We start from the raw sequence: 10,299 nt of genomic DNA, 5'->3' as shown, positions 1-10,299 counted from the left end.
AACAAATCTCCTGGGCAATTTCATACTATCTCCCTCTCGTTAATGCAGTTCTCAATTACAAAAGAGTGACGACGGACACCTCTTCATGCCCAGGACCACCCACGAGTCAAATGCTTCTATACTTCCTACATCTATATACACACTGCTCAAATCACTGCACAGAGCACGACAGAGGGTAACTTTTACCATACTAGTAATTTCCTGTACTAATCCACTCGCAAATAGAGTGAGGAAAAAACAGCTGCCTAAAAATGTCAATACAAGCCCAAATATCTCACATCTTATCGTCATGGACCTTGTGGAAAATGTACTTTGAGAGCAGTGGATTCATTCAGCAGTCAGCCGCAATATCGGGGAAGAATGCCAGTGTGCACTCGGTGTGCTTGCCGGGGGGTCTCGTCCGTAATGTGGAGGAGGCCCTTCCGGCAGCTATTGAACGCACTGGGTGTGACCGGCTGCAGATAGTAGCACATGTCGGAACGAATGACGCCTGCCGCTTGGGTTCTGAGGCCATCCTTGGTTCCTTCCGGCGGCTAGCTGATTTGGTGAAGACAACCAGCATCGCACGCGGAGTGCAAGCTGAGCTTAATATCTGCAGCATAGTGCCCAGAGTCGATCGCGGTCCTCTGGTTTGGAGCCGTGTGGAGGGTCTAAACCAGAGGCTCAGACGACTCTGCGACTATAATGGTTGCAAATTCATCGACCTCCGTTATTGGGTGGAGAACTGTAGGGCCCCCCTAGACAGGTCAGGCGTGCACTACACACCGGAAGCAGCTACTAGGGTAGCAGAGTACGTGTGGCGTGCACACGGGGTTTTTTTAGGTTAGAGGGACCCCCCCTTGGGCGAAACGATAAAATACCTGACGGCTTACCAGAGAGAACATTATCATCGTTGATAAAGAACGTCCGTCCTCAGAGACCAAAAACAGGAAAAGTTAACGTAATATTGGTAAACTGCAGGAGTATCCAGGGCAAGGTTCCTGAATTAGTATCTCTTATTGAAGGAAATAGTGCGCATATAGTATTAGGAACGGAAAGTTGGTTAAAACCGGAAGTGAACAGTAACGAAATCCTAGACACAGAATGGAATATATACCGCAAGGATAGGATAAACGCCAATGGTGGAGGAGTATTTATAGCAGTAAAGAATTCAATAATATCCAGTGAAGTTATTAGCGAATGCGAATGTGAAATAATCTGGGTTAAGTTAAGTATCAAAGGTGGGTCAGATATGATAGTCGGATGCTTCTATAGACCACCTGCATCAGCAACCGTAGTAGTTGAGCGCCTCAGAGAGAACCTGCAGAACGTCGTGAAGAAGTTTCGTGATCATACTATTGTAATAGGGGGAGACTTCAATCTACCAGGTATAGAATGGGATAGTCACACAATCAGAACTGGAGCCAGGGACAGAGACTCTTGTGACATTATCCTGACTGCCTTGTCCGAGAATTACTTCGAGCAGATAGTTAGAGAACCAACTCGTGAAGCTAACGTTTTAGACCTCATAGCAACAAATAGACCGGATCTTTTCGACTCCGTGAATGTAGAAGAGGGTATCAGTGATCATAAGTCAGTGGTTGCATCAATGACTACAAGTGTAATAAGAAATGCCAAGAAAGGAAGGAAAATATATTTGCTTAACAAGAGTGATAGGGCACAAATCGCAGAATATCTGAGTGACCACCATCAAACGTTCATTTCTGAGGAAGAGGATGTGGAACAAAAATGGAAAAAATTCAGAAACATCGTCCAGTACGCCTTAGATAAGTTCGTACCGACTAAGGTCCAAAGCGAGGGGAAAGATCCACCGTGGTATAACAATCATGTACGAAAGGTACTACGGAAACAAAGAAAGCTTCATCATAGGTTTAAGAGTAGTCGAATCATAGCTGATAAGGAAAAGCTGAACGAAGCGAAAAAGAGCGTAAAGAGAGCAATGAGAAAAGCATTCAACGAATTCGAACATAAAACATTGGCAAACAATCTAAACAAGAACCCTAAAAAGTTTTGGTCATATGTAAAATCGGTAAGCGGATCTAAATCCCCTATTCAGTCACTCGTTGACCACGATGGCACCGAAACAGAGGACGACCGAAGAAAGGCAGAAATACTGAATTCAGTGTTCCGAAACTGTTTCACTGCGGAAAATCGTAACACGGTCCCTGACTTCAGCCGTCGCACGGACGCCAAAATGGAAAATATTGAAATAAACGATATCGGAATTGAAAAACAACTGCTATCACTTAGTAGCGGAAAAGCATCCGGACCAGAAGAGATACCCTTAAGATTCTACAGTGATTATGCTAAAGAACTTGCCCCCTTTCTATCAGCAATTTATCGTAGATCTCTGGAAGAACGTAAAGTACCTAGCGACTGGAAGAAAGCGCAGGTCGTTCCCATTTTCAAGAAGGGTCATAAATCAGATGCGAATAATTATAGGCCTATTTCGCTTACGTCAATCAGTTGTAGAATAATAGAACATGTTTTGTGTTCTCGTATTATGACGTTCTTAGATAATACAAATCTCCTTCATCATAACCAACATGGATTCCGCAAACAGAGATCATGTGAAACTCAGCTCGCCCTATTTGCCCAAGAAATTCACAGTGCCGTAGACACTGGCGAGCAGATTGATGCCGTATTCCTGGACTTCAGGAAGGCATTTGATACGGTTCCGCACTTACGTTTAGTGAAAAAAATACGAGCTTACGGAATATCGGACCAGGTTTGTGATTGGATTCAGGATTTTCTAGAAGAAAGAACACAACATGTCATTCTTAACGGTTCAAAATCTGCAGATGTAGAGGTAATTTCGGGAGTACCGCAAGGAAGCGTGATAGGACCTTTATTGTTTACAATATACATAAATGACTTAGTTGACAACATCGGTAGCTCCGTGAGGCTATTTGCAGATGACACGGTTGTCTACAAGAAAGTAGCAACATCAGAAGACTCGTACGTACTCCAGGAAGACCTGCAGAGGATTAATGAATGGTGCGACAGCTGGCAGCTTTCCCTAAACGTAGATAAATGTAATATAATGCGCATACATAGGGGCAGAAATCCATTCCAGTACGATTATGCCATAGGTGGTAAATCATTGGAAGCGGTAACGACCGTAAAATACTTAGGAGTTACTATCCGGAGCGATCTGAAGTGGAATGATCACATAAAACAAATAGTGGGAAAAGCAGGCGCCAGGTTGAGATTCATTGGAAGAATTCTAAGAAAATGTGACTCATCGACGAAAGAAGTAGCTTACAAAACGCTTGTTCGTCCGATTCTTGAGTATTGCTCATCAGTATGGGACCCTTACCAGGTTGGATTAATAGAAGAGATAGACATGATCCAGCGAAAAGCAGCGCGATTCGTCATGGGGACATTTAGTCAGCGCGAGAGTGTTACGGAGATGCTGAACAAGCTCCAGTGGCGGACACTTCAAGAAAGGCGTTACGCAATACGGAGAGGTTTATTATCGAAATTACGAGAGAGCACATTCCGGGAAGAGATGGGCAACATATTACTACCGCCCACATATATCTCGCGTAATGATCACAACGAAAAGATCCGAGAAATTAGAGCAAATACGGAGACTTATAAGCAGTCGCTCTTCCCACGCACAATTCGTGAATGGAACAGGGAAGGGGGGATCAGATAGTGGTACAATAAGTACCCTCCGCCACACACCGTAAGGTGGCTCGCGGAGTATAGATGTAGATGTACTTTATGAGTCCACAGCTACATCTTTTTCAAGTTGAGCCCTGAAATGGGATCCTCTCTCCCTTATATCTTTCTCGCACCAACCAGTGTCACCTTCTAACACCCTCCTAATCTCCGTACCATCCTAGTCAGACTATATGACATTCCCAAACCATTACCCGCACTCCAGAGTTCCTGCCATTGGGATTGTCATAGTATAAATCCTTCTCCGTGCACCAACTGACCACCACCTACCCCAGTTCCACCATTAGTAAATCCTACAATATCAAAGGCAGATCTACATGCAAAACTGTGCATGTTGTTTATCAAGTAACTTGTGTCCACTGCACTGTGCTATATACATACCTGACCATCACTAAACTGGTGGAGCATACAAATGTGCATGGAAGAACTTTCTGCCTTTGGGACATCCAGTACCCAGGTGCTCAATATACTCCACCACATGATTCAAGGGTGCTACACAACACAGGCCATTTGGATATCCCTCCCCCCCCCCCCCCCTCTCCCCCCTCCAGTCCCCACCTGGTACTGTTTTCCTGGACTCCATAGTTTGGAGCTGCCCATCTGTGACATCCTCACATTTCGACACCATCCTATCCTGACCTTAATCGCCATTAAGACATCCCTCCTCCTCATTTTTATCACTAAGCTTTTCTCTCCTTTTATTGTCCACCTTCACTCTCTTACCTACCTGCCCTCTTTCTGTCCACCCCTTATACTGTCATAGTTCCTAATTGTACTATTCATTCCTCTTCCTTCTAATCTTTCTTTACTTTTAACTGTGACAGTGTCATTTCTGCACTGAAGCTGGCAGTGCACTTTATCCCTGAGCTACTCTCTATGACATCTCTCCCTTCATCCTCGTCTCCTCTCTTCCTCACTGCAGGTATGACTGCACTCGCATCTGAGTTGGCCTCTTGTCTAACTTTCATATATCGCAGATCCCTCGAACAAAAATCCTCGCCCAGTTCTTGGAAAAAAGCACAGGTCACACATTTATACGGGAAGGGTAGTAGAAGTGTACCACAAAACTACTGTCCGATATCCCACACACTGATCTGTTGTAGAATATTAGAACATAGTCTGAACGCTAACATAATGAGGCATCTTTAACAGAATGATCTCCTCACTGCCAACCACCATGTATTCCAAAAACATGAGTCATGTGAAACCCAACTCACTCTTTACTCCCACGACCTACTGAAAGCTTTGGATCAAGGGTGTCAGGAAAGTGCTGTGTTGCTTCATTTCTGAAAAGCATTTGACTCAGTAACTCACCTATGCTTATTATCAAAACTACGATGTTATGGGGACTTTTTGGTAGAGAAGTCATAGAATTTTATTGTCAGATGTAGAAGTAATTTCAGATGTACGGAAATTGTGTTGGGACCTTGCTGTTCCTGTTGTATATAAATGACCCTGCAGATAATATTAATAGTGCATTGTTATCATTAGCTGTGTTTGAGCAATTAGCTACCCTATTTTGGAAGTTGACAGCATGGATTATGTGAATGATAGTATTACTAACTGATAAATCCTTACTGGACAAGTCTTTAAGATAATCTACATTAAAGTTATCAGAATCAATGTTTATCTTTTTTTATTGCTGTTACATAGGGCTATAGAACATCAATGTGATCTATGAACAGATTAAAATTACCCAGTGGCGTTCAGTACACCCTTACCATTATAAATGATTTATTATGAAATTCTAGTTCTGTCCTGCATGCTTCCACAAGCTGCTTTAGGCAGATGACAATTCCTGATGAATGCAGCAGCTCCTTCTGTTTCCATTTCTGCTCTACAGAAGCAAGAGACTAATCTAAATCCTGTTACACTTAACACTTATGTATCGGTGGGCACATAATGTTCATAGAGGTAAATTATGTCAGATGGATTTGATGACTGTTATTCACCAAGGCAGATAAGTACTGTAGTTCATTAATTTTAGTTGTTAGTACTCAAATATATGATGACTTAAATATATAAGGGGTCCGAAAACTGAACGTGTGGAATGGTTCCATTCAAAAGTAATCACCAAACTTTTTAAGGCATTGCCAAAGATGTAAAAATCTTACGGCAAATGATTCAGACTGTATTCAGGATGTTGCAGTATTTCCCAACCAAATTGTTGAGGCACAGCTTTGGTCCAATTGGTGGTGTGGCGGCAGGCATTATTGTGCAACAGGTTGATTCCAGCCAGAGGGCAAATTGTAAAACAGACAGTGGAAAGACCCCACGTCACCCCTGCCTAAGAAATCCAAAGCTGTTCACACAATTTCCAGTAAGGTCACGATAACCACCTCCTTCAACTCCTTGGGTCCTCTGCTTGTTGAGTTCCTCAATTGTGGAACCACAATCAATGTGCAATGCCAGGAAGACACTCTGCCAAAACTGTGACGTGCTATAACATCAAAATATCAAGGAATGCTGTCTGATCGAATCATCCTATTGCACGATAACACCCACCCCCACACCTCCAATCAGATGAAGGCTATGGTTCTCTGAATTGACTCTGTCATTTCACATCTTTGATGACCCGAAGAAATACGTGTGGACATCAGTTTCAGTCACATTAGGAAGGGCAAGAGGGTGAGGTTGTGGATATGTCAGCGGCCGACTGTGTTCTGTGAAATGTCAATTGATGATCTTTTCTGCCAATGTGATAGATGTCTTGAAATTACAATGAAATGAACACCCTTAGCTGCTTACAGGCATTGACATACTTCAACGGGGACAGATGAAAATGTGTTCCCCGACCGGGACTCAAACCCGGGATCTCCTGCTTACATGGCAGACGCTCTATACATCTGAGACACTGAGGACACAGAGGCTAGTGCGAATACAGGGATTTATCTCTGGCACGCCTCCCACGAAACCCACATTCTCAACGTATTGTCCCGCACTACATTCGTAGTGCTCCCGCCCATTATACTCATTACTTGTGGCGCATTGCCAATTCCCGTAAGAGTTCGGGCACTGTTTGTGCATTCGCACAGAAGGAGTTAAGGCTCACCGGCCACTTGACCATCTTCTTCTTCTGTGAAAATGCACAAACAGTGCCCGGACTCTTACGGGAATCGGCAACGCACCGCGAGAAATGAGTATAATGGGTGGGGGCACTTCGAAAATAGTGTGGGACAATACGTTGAGAATGTGGGTTTCGCGGGAGGTGTGCCAGAGATAAATCCCTGTAGTCGCACTATCCTCTGTGTCCTCAGTGGCTCAGATGGATAGAGCGTCTGCCATGTAAGCAGGAGATCCCGGGTTCGAGTCCCGTCGGGGCACACGTTTTCATCTGTCCCCGTTGACGTATGTAAATGCCTGTAAGCAGCTAAGGGTGTTCATTTCATTATAATTTCATCCTAACGAGCTGCATGGTCACCGATGGTATCTGTTCTTTCGGACATGTCTGAAAGAACAGATACCATCTTAGTATATATATAGATGTCTTGATTTGTGAGGTGATTACTTTTGAATGGAACCATTCCATGGTCCCATTGTGGTGGGCGTTCAGTTTTTATCTGTCAGCCCTTTGTAAGTGGTTGGAAATAAAATTTCTGCTGATTGCTGAAAATTTTTTACCACCAACTGATTGTGCTGATTTCAGTGTCTTTCTTAAACTGAAGGTCTATTTCCATCCTAACTTCTCTTAAAACTATTTCTTTCTGACTTTCCTGTCCTAAAAAAATGTGCTGCTGTGACACCAGTAAGCACTGGTGTTTTGCCACTCATGAGAGTGACACCCCCCCCCCGCCCACCCCCCCCTCCCCCCCCCCACCCCCTTTAAGTCCCCTGCTACTAGCCCAGCCAGTTTACCATTGAGTTTCTATCTGAGGGGCAGGCTGTACCTAGTATAATCCCATCTGCTAACAGAATCAATTGGTTCCACACCAATATGTGACAGAGCACCTGCCATAAGCAGCTGCTCAAACTCCAAGGATGTTTACTATTTACAGTATACAATCAAGATCTACTGTATAATGCCAGTTGCTCTGTGAGACTGTTTTCAGATGATGCTGTTCTCTGTAAGAAGGTCGAAATGCCAGAAAGCTGTAGTAAAGTGCAAGAAGTCTTGCGATGAATCCGTTATTGGTGTACAGACTCTCAGTTGGCCCAGAATGCAAATAACAACATGCTGTGTGTAAATAGCTAGAGAGATTCACTACTGTCCAATTACACTACTGTTGACAAACCACCGTATAAATCAACAAACTTGACATACCACAGACCAAACATTCACAATGACCTAAACTGGATTGACCATATAAAATTAAACGTAGGAAAGCCTGATGCCTGGCTGAAATTCATTCAGAAAATGGTAAGGATATTTGATTGATCCATGAAAGGAGTGGCTTACAGAACATTTGTACGAGCAGTTCTGGACTATTTTCTCATCAGTTCCAACAATACGAAAAAACTATTTCAAATTTTTTTCAAAAAATTAACCTTTATCGTTGTCATGAGCAACAAATATGACAAGAAATCGGCAAATGCAAACAATGAATGGTTTTCAGGAGGTGGTTTGACTTTGGAATATAATTTTTAAACATTTTTCATATAATTAATCTCTATTATCATAGTAATCAATAAGAAGAAATGGGTAAAAAGTAAACAGTCAATTGTTTTAAGCAGGTGGTTTCACTTTGGAACCAATGGGACATATGGTTTTAATCACCCATTATTTTAAGTGATATATTGAAAGCAATATCACATTTATCCTAGACACGATCCGACATTCCAAAACTCCCATGATCCCATAATGCCTAAAACAAACTATAGTCCAAAATAACAATAAAATTAGGCATAAAATGTAATAAATTCATTTTGAAACCACTCGTGAAAGCAGTAGCATAAAATTAAATTTACAGTACAACAATATGGATGGAAAGTTGCTACTCACCACTTGGCGGAGATGCGGAGTCGCAGATAGGCACAACAAAAACACTGTCACAAATAACTTTCGGCCAGCAAGGGCTTCCACCCACCCACCCACCCACCCACCCACCCACCCACACACACACACACACACACACACACACACACACCCACACACACACACACACACACACACACACACACACACACACACACACACACACACACAAAACTCTCACATATGACAGTGTGGCTTCAGTTGCCAGAGACTGCAGTCGTGTGTGTGAGTTGCATGAGAGAGAGGGAGAGAGAGAGAGAGAGAGAGAGAGAGAGAGAGAGTGTGTGTGTGTGTGTGTGTGTGTGTGTGTGTGTGTGATAGAGAGAGAGATAATTTTACATTATAATAACTACAAAACTCTCACATATGACAGTGTGGCTTCAGTTGCCAGAGACTGCAGTCGTGTGTGTGAGTTGCATGAGAGAGACAGAGAGAGAGAGAGAGAGAGAGACAGTGTGTGTGTGTGTGTGTGTGTGTGTGTGTGTGTGTGTGATAGAGATAGAGATAATTTTACATTATAATAACTTAAGAGATGCAATCTCCTACAGTCCCAAAGCAAAGCACAATCTGTGTGCTGACTTGTGCTTTAAATTCTGTATAATGCACAATTTTCAGTTTCAACATTTTGTTGATACATGACGAGCAATGTTTTTTTTTCGGTATGTCATTAAGTGTTTATTAACAGATCAGTCACAGTTGCAGTACATGGTTTGACAACTAGTTTTAAACCAGATGGTTCATACTCAAGCCCGACCTACTGAGACTGCACTGAAAGTGCTTGATCTTCACAACAAACATCGCCTGTAAGTTTGATTCTGACATGGTAAGTAGGGGCACGTTGAGTGTGACAGTCATCTGCGATCACTTTGTAAAGCACGTACTGCGACTCGGATGTGTCTTATGAAGATCAGGAACTTTCAGTGTACCCTCAGTAGGTCAGGCTTGAGAATGAAAAAGTTGTTTGATAGTAGTCGCCAAACATATGAACAGCAAGTTTTATTAACACAGTGCCTACTCATACTTGGGAAAAAAAATCCCTGAGAATTCAAGGTATGGGGGGAAGATGGTGCCATAAGAAGTTCGTGATAAATCAATGGTGAACAGGAGGGAGGGAGGGGGGGGGACACAATAATGATGTTCCTTTCTTCTCAGCCAAAATATATTATCTGTTGTTCAACTGCAGTTTTTAAACATCAATAATTTATATGGAATAATATTCATATAATTAACACATTTAGAAACAACTAAGTATTTTAAAATTTGTGTTTCATAAAACTCAATAAAATTAAAATTCAGTACTGCATAAAAAAACGAAAAAAAAAGAATTCCCCAACATTTTACAAAATTCCATGAGATGCCTCAAATTTTTCCCTAAGAATTCCAGGGGTTCCAGAAGAATTGCCACTTTGGTTAATAAACACTGAGTGATAATGCACTATATTTGTAGAAGTACCTCAGTATACCATTCATTTCTCCATCTTGCAATAGCAATGGTGGTTTCTACCGATGTCTCTATCTAGCAATAGCATTGGTGGTTTCTACCTCAAAATGAGAGAGAGAGAGAGACCTGGGGGGGGGGGGGTCTAGAATAAAGCTGTTGTGGATCGTGGAGGTGTTTACTGTTGAAATTGTGAGAGTGT

The sequence above is a fragment of the Schistocerca nitens genome, chromosome 11, assembly GCF_023898315.1.
Source record: "Schistocerca nitens isolate TAMUIC-IGC-003100 chromosome 11, iqSchNite1.1, whole genome shotgun sequence".
In the NCBI taxonomy this organism is placed as follows: domain Eukaryota; kingdom Metazoa; phylum Arthropoda; class Insecta; order Orthoptera; family Acrididae; genus Schistocerca; species Schistocerca nitens.
This window is presented reverse-complemented; position numbering follows the sequence as displayed.